The sequence below is a fragment of the Aulonocara sp. 'chitande type north' Nkhata Bay genome, linkage group LG20 (assembly GCF_057382095.1).
Source record: "Aulonocara sp. 'chitande type north' Nkhata Bay isolate Kocher_YH1m ecotype deep benthic linkage group LG20, A_spYH_male_GT1.1, whole genome shotgun sequence".
NCBI classification, from domain to species: Eukaryota; Metazoa; Chordata; class Actinopteri; order Cichliformes; family Cichlidae; genus Aulonocara; species Aulonocara sp. 'chitande type north' Nkhata Bay.
Window position 1 is genome coordinate 37,610,612 of NC_141363.1, and position 7,805 is coordinate 37,618,416.

Below are 7,805 nucleotides of genomic sequence, written 5' to 3' on the forward strand. Positions count from 1 at the left end.
TCCGCTGCTGAAGCCAGTGCATGTCCAGGCCCGTCTGAAGTTTGCCAGAGAGCACATGGATGATACAGCAGAGGATTGGAAGAATGTCATGTGGTCAGATGAAACTTTTTGGTATAAACTCAACTCATCGTGTTTGGAGGAAGAAGAATACTGAGTTGCATCCCAAGAACACCATACCTACTGTGAAGCATGGGGGTGGAAACATCATGCTATGGGGCTGTTTTTCTGCCAAGGGGACAGGACGACTGATCCGTGTTAAGGACAGAATGAATGGGGCCATGTATCGTGAGATTTTGAGCCAAAACCTCCTTCCATCAGTGAGAACTTTGAAGATGAAACGAGGCTGGGTCTTCCAACATGACAATGATCCAAAACACACCGCCCGGGCAACAAAGGAGTGGCTCCGTAAGAAGCATTTGAAAGTCCTGGAGTGGCCTAGCCAGTCTCCAGACCTCAACCCCATAGAAAATCTGTGGCGGGAGTTGAAAGTCCGTGTTGCTCGGCGACAGCCCCAAAACATCACTGCTCTCGAGAAGATCTGCATGGAGGAATGGGCCAAAATACCAGCTACTGTGTGTGCAAACCTGGTAAAGACCTATAGTAAACGTTTGACCTCTGTTATTGCCAACAAAGGTTATGTTACAAAGTATTGAGTTGTGTTAGGGAAAATATTCTAAAACACTTCTTCGGTAAAGACTCAGAGAAGAGAAACACACAGAACTTCTTGCTAGCAAGGGCAGTCTCAATGACTCGCGCTGAGCACTGCCCCTGGTCTTTATTTTATACTCCATTGAACGTGTGTGTGTGTGTGTGTGTGTGTGTCCTGCTGATCAAAGGGTCATAAAAGGTACATCCTTGGTCAGGAGAAGGGTGAAGAAGTCCAGCAGTTAAAGCACTTAGACTAAAACAAACGTAACTACGTTAATCCTGCCATAAAACAATAAAACCAGGTACAAGCTCTCTCGTTCTCCCAGGACGTGGGGGTGCATTCCTGAGGTGCACGCCAAGCCTGCAGCCTGCTAGAGATCACACACAATTGATTATATGCCTCTAAGTATACATGGTTGAATATTTCCTAATACAAATAACTACATGCAGTATTCTACCATATGCAAACTTATATCACTAAAAGATTATACTGACTACTAAATACAATTTTCCATAGACAAGTTGTATTTTTGTTATTGACCAAATACTTATTTTCCACCCTGATTTACGAATAAATTCCTTACAAATCCTACCATGTGGATTCATGGATTTTTTTTCACATTCTGTCTCTCACAGTTGAAGTGTACCTCTGGTGCAAATTACTGACCTCTGTCATCATTTTAAGTGGGGGAACTTGCACAATCGGTGGCTGACTAAATACTTTTTTGCCCCACTGTAAATTCAAAGTGGATAAGGATGAAGTCTGGGACAGGAGATGAGGTATTTCAATATGACAGTTCATTTTTCATTGTAGCACATTTCCATTGCGAGAGTGATACCTTTCATCTATGGATCCGTGGTACTTTGATTTGTTTGTTTATTTGTCACTTTCTACTCAAGCACCTAGAGCAAGGAGTCACACAGGGAGAGTTGCTCGAAGATGAAGATGAGGATGAAGAAGACTATGTAAGTTTAGTTCATTGTGATAATAATTTAAATGTCATGGATTTTTCATTTTTTGCTTCATTTTTTATTATGTCCATTTAATTTCAGGCGCTACCAGTAAAGCAAAAAAACAAAACAAAAAAAAACGGCCTTGGAAGAACTCTTTGAAGAGGAGGACAACGAGCTGCAGTCATTCCAACAATGGCAGCCCGTTCTTTCCCTGGCCCAGAGAGTGGATCAGGAAATCCAGCAGTATAGAAGCCTAACCCCCATCCCCTGCAAGGATAACGCTGTTAGGAGGTGGTGGGTAGGTGTATTGTTGTTGTTTGGGTTTTGTTTTCCTTTTGGTTGTAGGTAGGCGAGGCGGGGCTTGATGGCATTCCAGCACACCTGCGACGCATCGGACGTCATCAGTGAGCAATTTTAGGGAGCAGAGTCACGGACGTCTGGTGTCGGAGTATTGTCGCTGTCACAAGTGGTAACGAGTCAGCACAGGCTGCATCTGTTGATTTTACGCTGTGGAGCTGTATGTTTTAAAGGATCCACATTTCACCTGCTTCTCTTTGTCTTAGCCTGTTCCATCGCCTGCCCGCCTACCTAGGATTTTGTGTTGGCTATTGTGGATCCACGACGGAGTGCTACGTACCATCAGGCGGCGATCACCGCAGCGGCTGTGGTTTGGGTGGTCAAGTAAGCTCTCCAACTCTCTCCGTCCACTTGTGTTTAACGTTCGGCTATCAATGGTACGCCATAAGCTGTGTTTTGTTCCCTGTTGTCAGGTAGCTCCGGTGCGTCTGCTGCCTACCTGCATACTTCGGCTCCGTCTCATCTCCTCGGTGTTTATCTCCTGGCACATTTTTATCCATCACTGTATATAGCCCCTTCCCTTGTAAATATTCCCCCACTCGTGTATATATAAAGCTTGCATCACAAACTATTTTGCGTCCGTGTGTGTTTCTGCCACGTAATCCATCTATGTAATCCAGCAGACCTAACAGAATACTCCGACCATTTTGATGGATTCGGCAGAACACACAGGTCCAGATTTACTCCAGAAACACGAGGAGTCTTTGTCAAGCTTGTCTCGGCAGTTGGCGGCGTCCGAGCAATGGGCGGGCCGGGTTAATGAGACCCTGTCGGCCATTCAAGAGACTTTGGCTCAGTTAGTTCCTCCTACTGTTCCCGCTGTTCCTGCCCCCCCGCCCGTACCGTCTGCCTCACGGGGTGTGGGCTCTGTTCGTGACCCCGCTCCCCCGGCTCTGGTGCCTTTTACGGGAGAGTTGGGCCGTTGCGGGGGTTTTTTGATTCAGGTTTCTCTGCTTTTTCAGCGGTATCCCCAAGCGTTTTCCGATGATGCTTTTAAGATTTCTCATGTTATCGGTGCCCTTCGTGATCGTGCTTTGGACTGGGCCGAGTTTTATCTCGCTCTGCATCCCGTGGAGACTGTCACGTATGAGCAGTTTGTTCGGGATTTTAAGGCTGTTTTTCATCACCCCCTGCGCTCGGATGAGGCCGCGCGGCAACTGCACGGCCTCCGCCAAGGGGGCCGGTCGGTGGCGGAGTTTTCTATTGATTCTATTGGTTAAGGCCGCGGAGACGGGGTGGGGTGATGACGCGTTGCGCGGGGCTTTCGTCATCGGATTGACCGATCGCATGAAGGATGAGCTCGCCACTCGTGACGAACCGGAGAGTTTCGAGGCTCTAGTTAATCTGGCTATTCGTATCGATAATCGCCTTCGCGAGCGTGAGAGGGAGAGTGTCCCGTCCCCCTCCTCCCGGTCCGGCCCACGCATGGTCTCCTCCGGCGCCCGCCGCTGAGGAGCCTATGCAGTTGGGTCGTACACGGCTGACGCTGGAGGAGCGTCGGAGGCGGTTTGAGGGACGGTTGTGTTTGTATTGTGGCCAGCCGGGCCATTTTGTGTCCACCTGCCCGTTGCGGGCACTTTTGGATTCTGGCGCTGAGCAGAATTTTATTGACGGCGGTCTCACGCGGCGTCTCGGTATTGAGACGAAACCCCTGCAGGTTCCCGTCTCCGTTGTGGCTCTCACCGGTCAGTTACTGCCCTCCGTCGCTCATGAGACTGAACCGGTTTCGTTGATTCTTTCTGGTAATCATCGTGAGGTTCTTCGTTTCTTTGTTTTTTCCTCCCCGGAGTCTGCCATCGTTTTAGGTTACCCGTGGTTCGAGCGTCATAATCCTCATATCAATTGGTCCTCCCGTCGCATTGAGAGTTGGAGTAGCCACTGCTTGTCTCACTGTTTACAGTCTGCTCTTCCGCCTTCGCCTGTCTGCTCGTCTAAGCTGGCGCCCGAGGAGGTGGATCTTTCGTCTGTACCTGAACAATATCATGATCTGGGGGTGGTTTTCAGTAAACGCTGTGCGCTCTCGCTTCCCCCCCATCATCCTTATGATTGTGGCATTGAACTGTTACCTGGAGCTCCTTTGCCCACCAGCCGGCTGTATAACCTCTCTGGTCCGGAGAAGGCAGCCATGGAGAGGTATATTACGGAGTCACTGGAGGCGGGCCTGATTCGTCCATCGTCTTCGCCGTTGGCGGCAGGTTTTTTCTTTGTGGATAAGAAAGATGGATCTCTCCGACCCTGCATTGATTTTCGGGGTCTTAATGACATTACTGTGAAGAACAAATATCCTCTTCCCCTGATCTCTTCTGCTTTTGAACCTTTACAGGACGCGGTCATTTTTACGAAGCTGGACCTTCGCAATGCGTACCATCTGGTGCGCATGCGCCAGGGAGATGAATGGAAGACGGCCTTTAACACTCACCGTGGACATTACGAATATCTGGTGATGCCTTTTGGCCTGACAAATGCGCCGGCAGTGTTTCAAGCGTTGATTAATGATGTGCTTCGGGACTTTTTGAGTCGGTGTGTGTTCGTTTATTTGGATGACATCCTTGTTTTTTTGCGGTCTTTTGAGGACCATGTTCAGCAGGTGCGCAGCGTTTTGCAGCACCTTCTGGAAAACAAACTTTTTGTGAAAGCGGAGAAGTGTCAGTTTCATGCTCATTCTGTGTCGTTCCTGGGCTATGTCCTTGCTAAGGGGCGGGTGGGGCCTGATCCTGGCAAAATCAGAGCGATTGCTGATTGGCCGACTCCTTCCTCGCGCAAACACCTGCAGAGGTTTTTGGGGTTTGCTAATTTTTATCGCCGATTTATTAAGAACTTCAGTCAGATCACCCTTCCGCTCACCCGGCTTACGTCCCCGGCTCGAGTTTTCAGTTGGTCTCCTGAGGCCGAGCAGGCGTTTGCTCGGTTGAAGGAGTTGTTTTGTTCCGCGCCCATTCTCGCCCACCCGGATGGTGCCAGACAGTTTGCGGTGGAGGTGGATGCTTCTGATGTGGGTGCGGGGGCGGTGTTGTCGCCGTCTCCATCCGTGCGCATTTTTTTCGCGGCGGTTTTCTCCAGCTGAGCGGAACTATGACGTGGGTAATCGGGAGCTGCTGGCGGTTAAGCTGGCTTTGGAGGAGTGGCGTCACTGGTTGGAGGGGGCGGAACAGCCGTTTGTGGTTTGGACGGACCATAAGAATCTCTCTTACATTCGGAGTGCGAAGCGGCTTAACTCCAGGCAGGCCCGGTGGCAGCTGTCTTTTAGCCGGTTCCATTTTACAGTCTCGTTTCGCCCGGGTTCTCACAATGTTAAGCCGGACGCCTTGTCCCGTCAGTTTCCCCCCCGCGTCTGAGTCTATGGGGGTGGTTCCGATCATCCCCTCGTCTTGCGTGGTGGGGGCCGTGACATGGGAGATCGAGAGCCTGGTGCGCCAGGCGCAGCGGCAGGATCCGGACCCGGGTTCGGGCTCGCCGGGTAGACTGTTTGTTCCGGCGGCCGTGCGCGCGCGTGTTTTGCACTGGGTGCACGCGTCTCGTTTTGCTTGTCATACTGGCGTGCGTCGTACGGTTTCCCTGCTGCGGCGCTTCTTTTGGTGGCCCGCTTTGGCGAGTGATGCCCGCGAGTATGTGCTAGCCTGTGACACTTGTGCGCGCAATAAGAGCCGTCACCTGGCCCCTCCCAGGTTGCTGCATCCCCTGCCTGTCCCTGGTCGACCTTGGTCGCATATTGCAGTTGACTTTGTTACCGGGTTGCCGCGTTCCGCTGGTCACTCGGTGATCCTCACCATTGTGGACAGGTTCTCCAAGGCGGCGCATTTTGTCCCTTTGTCTAGACTTCCTTCTGCCCTGGAAACTGCTCGCGTGCTCGTGGATCACGTTTTTCGGTTACATGGAATTCCTTTGGACATTGTGTCGGACAGGGGGCCTCAGTTTGTTTCTCGGATGTGGAAGGCTTTTTGTACTGCTTTGGGGGTGGGGGTGAGCCTTTCCTCGGGCTATCACCCACAGTCTAATGGACAGACTGAAAGGGCCAATCAGCAGCTGGAGTCCGCCTTGCGCTGTGTGGCCTCCTCTGACCCCGCTTCCTGGAGTGGTCATCTTGCTTGGATTGAGTATGCTTATAACTCTCTCACCTCGGCAGCTACTGGGTTTTCTCCGTTTGAGGTCTGTTTGGGATATCAGCCGCCGTTGTTTCCTTCTCAGGAGGCGGAGATTGCGGTTCCGGCCGTGCGGGATCATCTACGTCGCAGTCGGAGGATTTGGCGCCGGACTAAGGCGGCGCTGCTCCGGACAGTGTCTCAGACTCGCCGGGCTGCTGATCGGAGGAGAACGCCTGCGCCTCAATTCACCGTGGGCCAACAGGTTTGGCTGTCCTCTGCAAATGTTCCTTTGAAGTGCGTGGCCAGGAAGCTTGCCCCTCGCTTCCTGGGTCCTTTCACCATCCAACGCATCATCAATCCTGTTTCTGTGAGGCTGCAACTACCGGCCTCCATGAGGATTCATCCTACGTTCCATGTTTCTCAACTGCAGCCAGTCTCTCGCAGCCCGCTGTGCCCACCCGTGGAACCTCCTCCGCCCGCCCGGGTGGTGGACGGGTGTCCTGTCTATTCGGTCCGGCGGCTGCTGGATGTGCGCCGTCGTGGCCGAGGTTTCCAGTTCCTGGTGGACTGGGAGGGGTATGGCCCAGAGGAGCGCTCCTGGGTCTCTAGGGCCTTCATTGTGGACCTGGCGCTTATTGTGGATTTTTACAGGAGGCATCCTGACAAGCCTGGAGGACCGCCGGGTGGCGTTCCTTGAGGGGGGGATACTGTTAGGAGGTGGTGGGTAGGTGTATTGTTGTTGTTTGGGTTTTGTTTTCCTTTTGGTTGTAGGTAGGCGAGGCGGGGCTTGATGGCATTCCAGCACACCTGCGACGCATCGGACGTCATCAGTGAGCGCTTTTAGGGAGCAGAGTAACGGACGTCTGGTGTCGGAGTATTGTCGCTGTCACAAGTGGTAATGAGTCAGCACAGGCTGCATCTGTTGATTTTACGCTGTGGAGCTGTATGTTTTAAAGGATCCACGTTTCACCTGCTTCTCTTTGTCTTAGCCTGTTCCATCGCCTGCCCGCCTACCTAGGATTTTGTGTTGGCTATTGTGGATCCGCGACGGAGTGCTACGTACCATCAGGCGGCGATCACCGCAGCGGCTGTGGTTTGGGTGGTCAAGTAAGCTCTCCAACTCTCTCCGTCCACTTGTGTTTAACGTTCGGCTATCAACGGTACGCCATAAGCTGTGTTTTGTTCCCTGTTGTCAGGTAGCTCCGGTGCATCTGCTGCCTACCTGCATACTTCAGCTCCGTCTCATCTCCTCGGTGTTTATCTCCTGGCACATTTTTATCCATCACTGTATATAGCCCCTTCCCTTGTAAATATTCCCCCACTCGTGTATATATAAAGCTTGCATCACAAACTATTTTGCGTCCGTGTGTGTTTCTGCCACGTAATCCATCTGTGTAATCCAGCAGACCTAACAAACGCCACCCTATGGTGGTGGAGCAAGAGAGAGACTCTGCCCCTGCTGTCAGCACTGGCTGAAAGGTTTCTGTGTGTGCAGGCATCCTCCACCCCGTCTGAGAGGGTGTTCTCCACAGCTGGAGAGTCCAGAAAGATCACATAGCCTTCCTGACAAAGCAGATATGCTTATATTTCTGCAAAAGAATCTTTAATTCTCCATAGTTGATGAATTGCACAGTGCGCAGTTCCATTGGACTTGAGCTGATTGTATTTTTTGCTGGCTGGTATAGTTTTATTTTTGAGTGTTTAGCTCATATATACTTTTAAAAAGGAGAGTGTAAATGTTACTGGACATTCTTGTATAACAGC

General features: G+C 51.3%; 1 long non-coding RNA gene across 1 annotated transcript; it reads left to right on the forward strand.

Annotated features, from left to right (window-relative positions):
* The first annotated feature begins 6,811 nt into the window (after nucleotides 1–6,811).
* Nucleotides 6,812–7,309, forward strand: LOC147306243 (uncharacterized). Its single transcript, XR_015126627.1, has 3 exons — nucleotides 6,812–6,936; nucleotides 7,031–7,148; nucleotides 7,238–7,309. It is a non-coding gene; the product is annotated as an uncharacterized LOC147306243 (long non-coding RNA).
* Nucleotides 7,310–7,805: the final 496 nt, after the last annotated feature.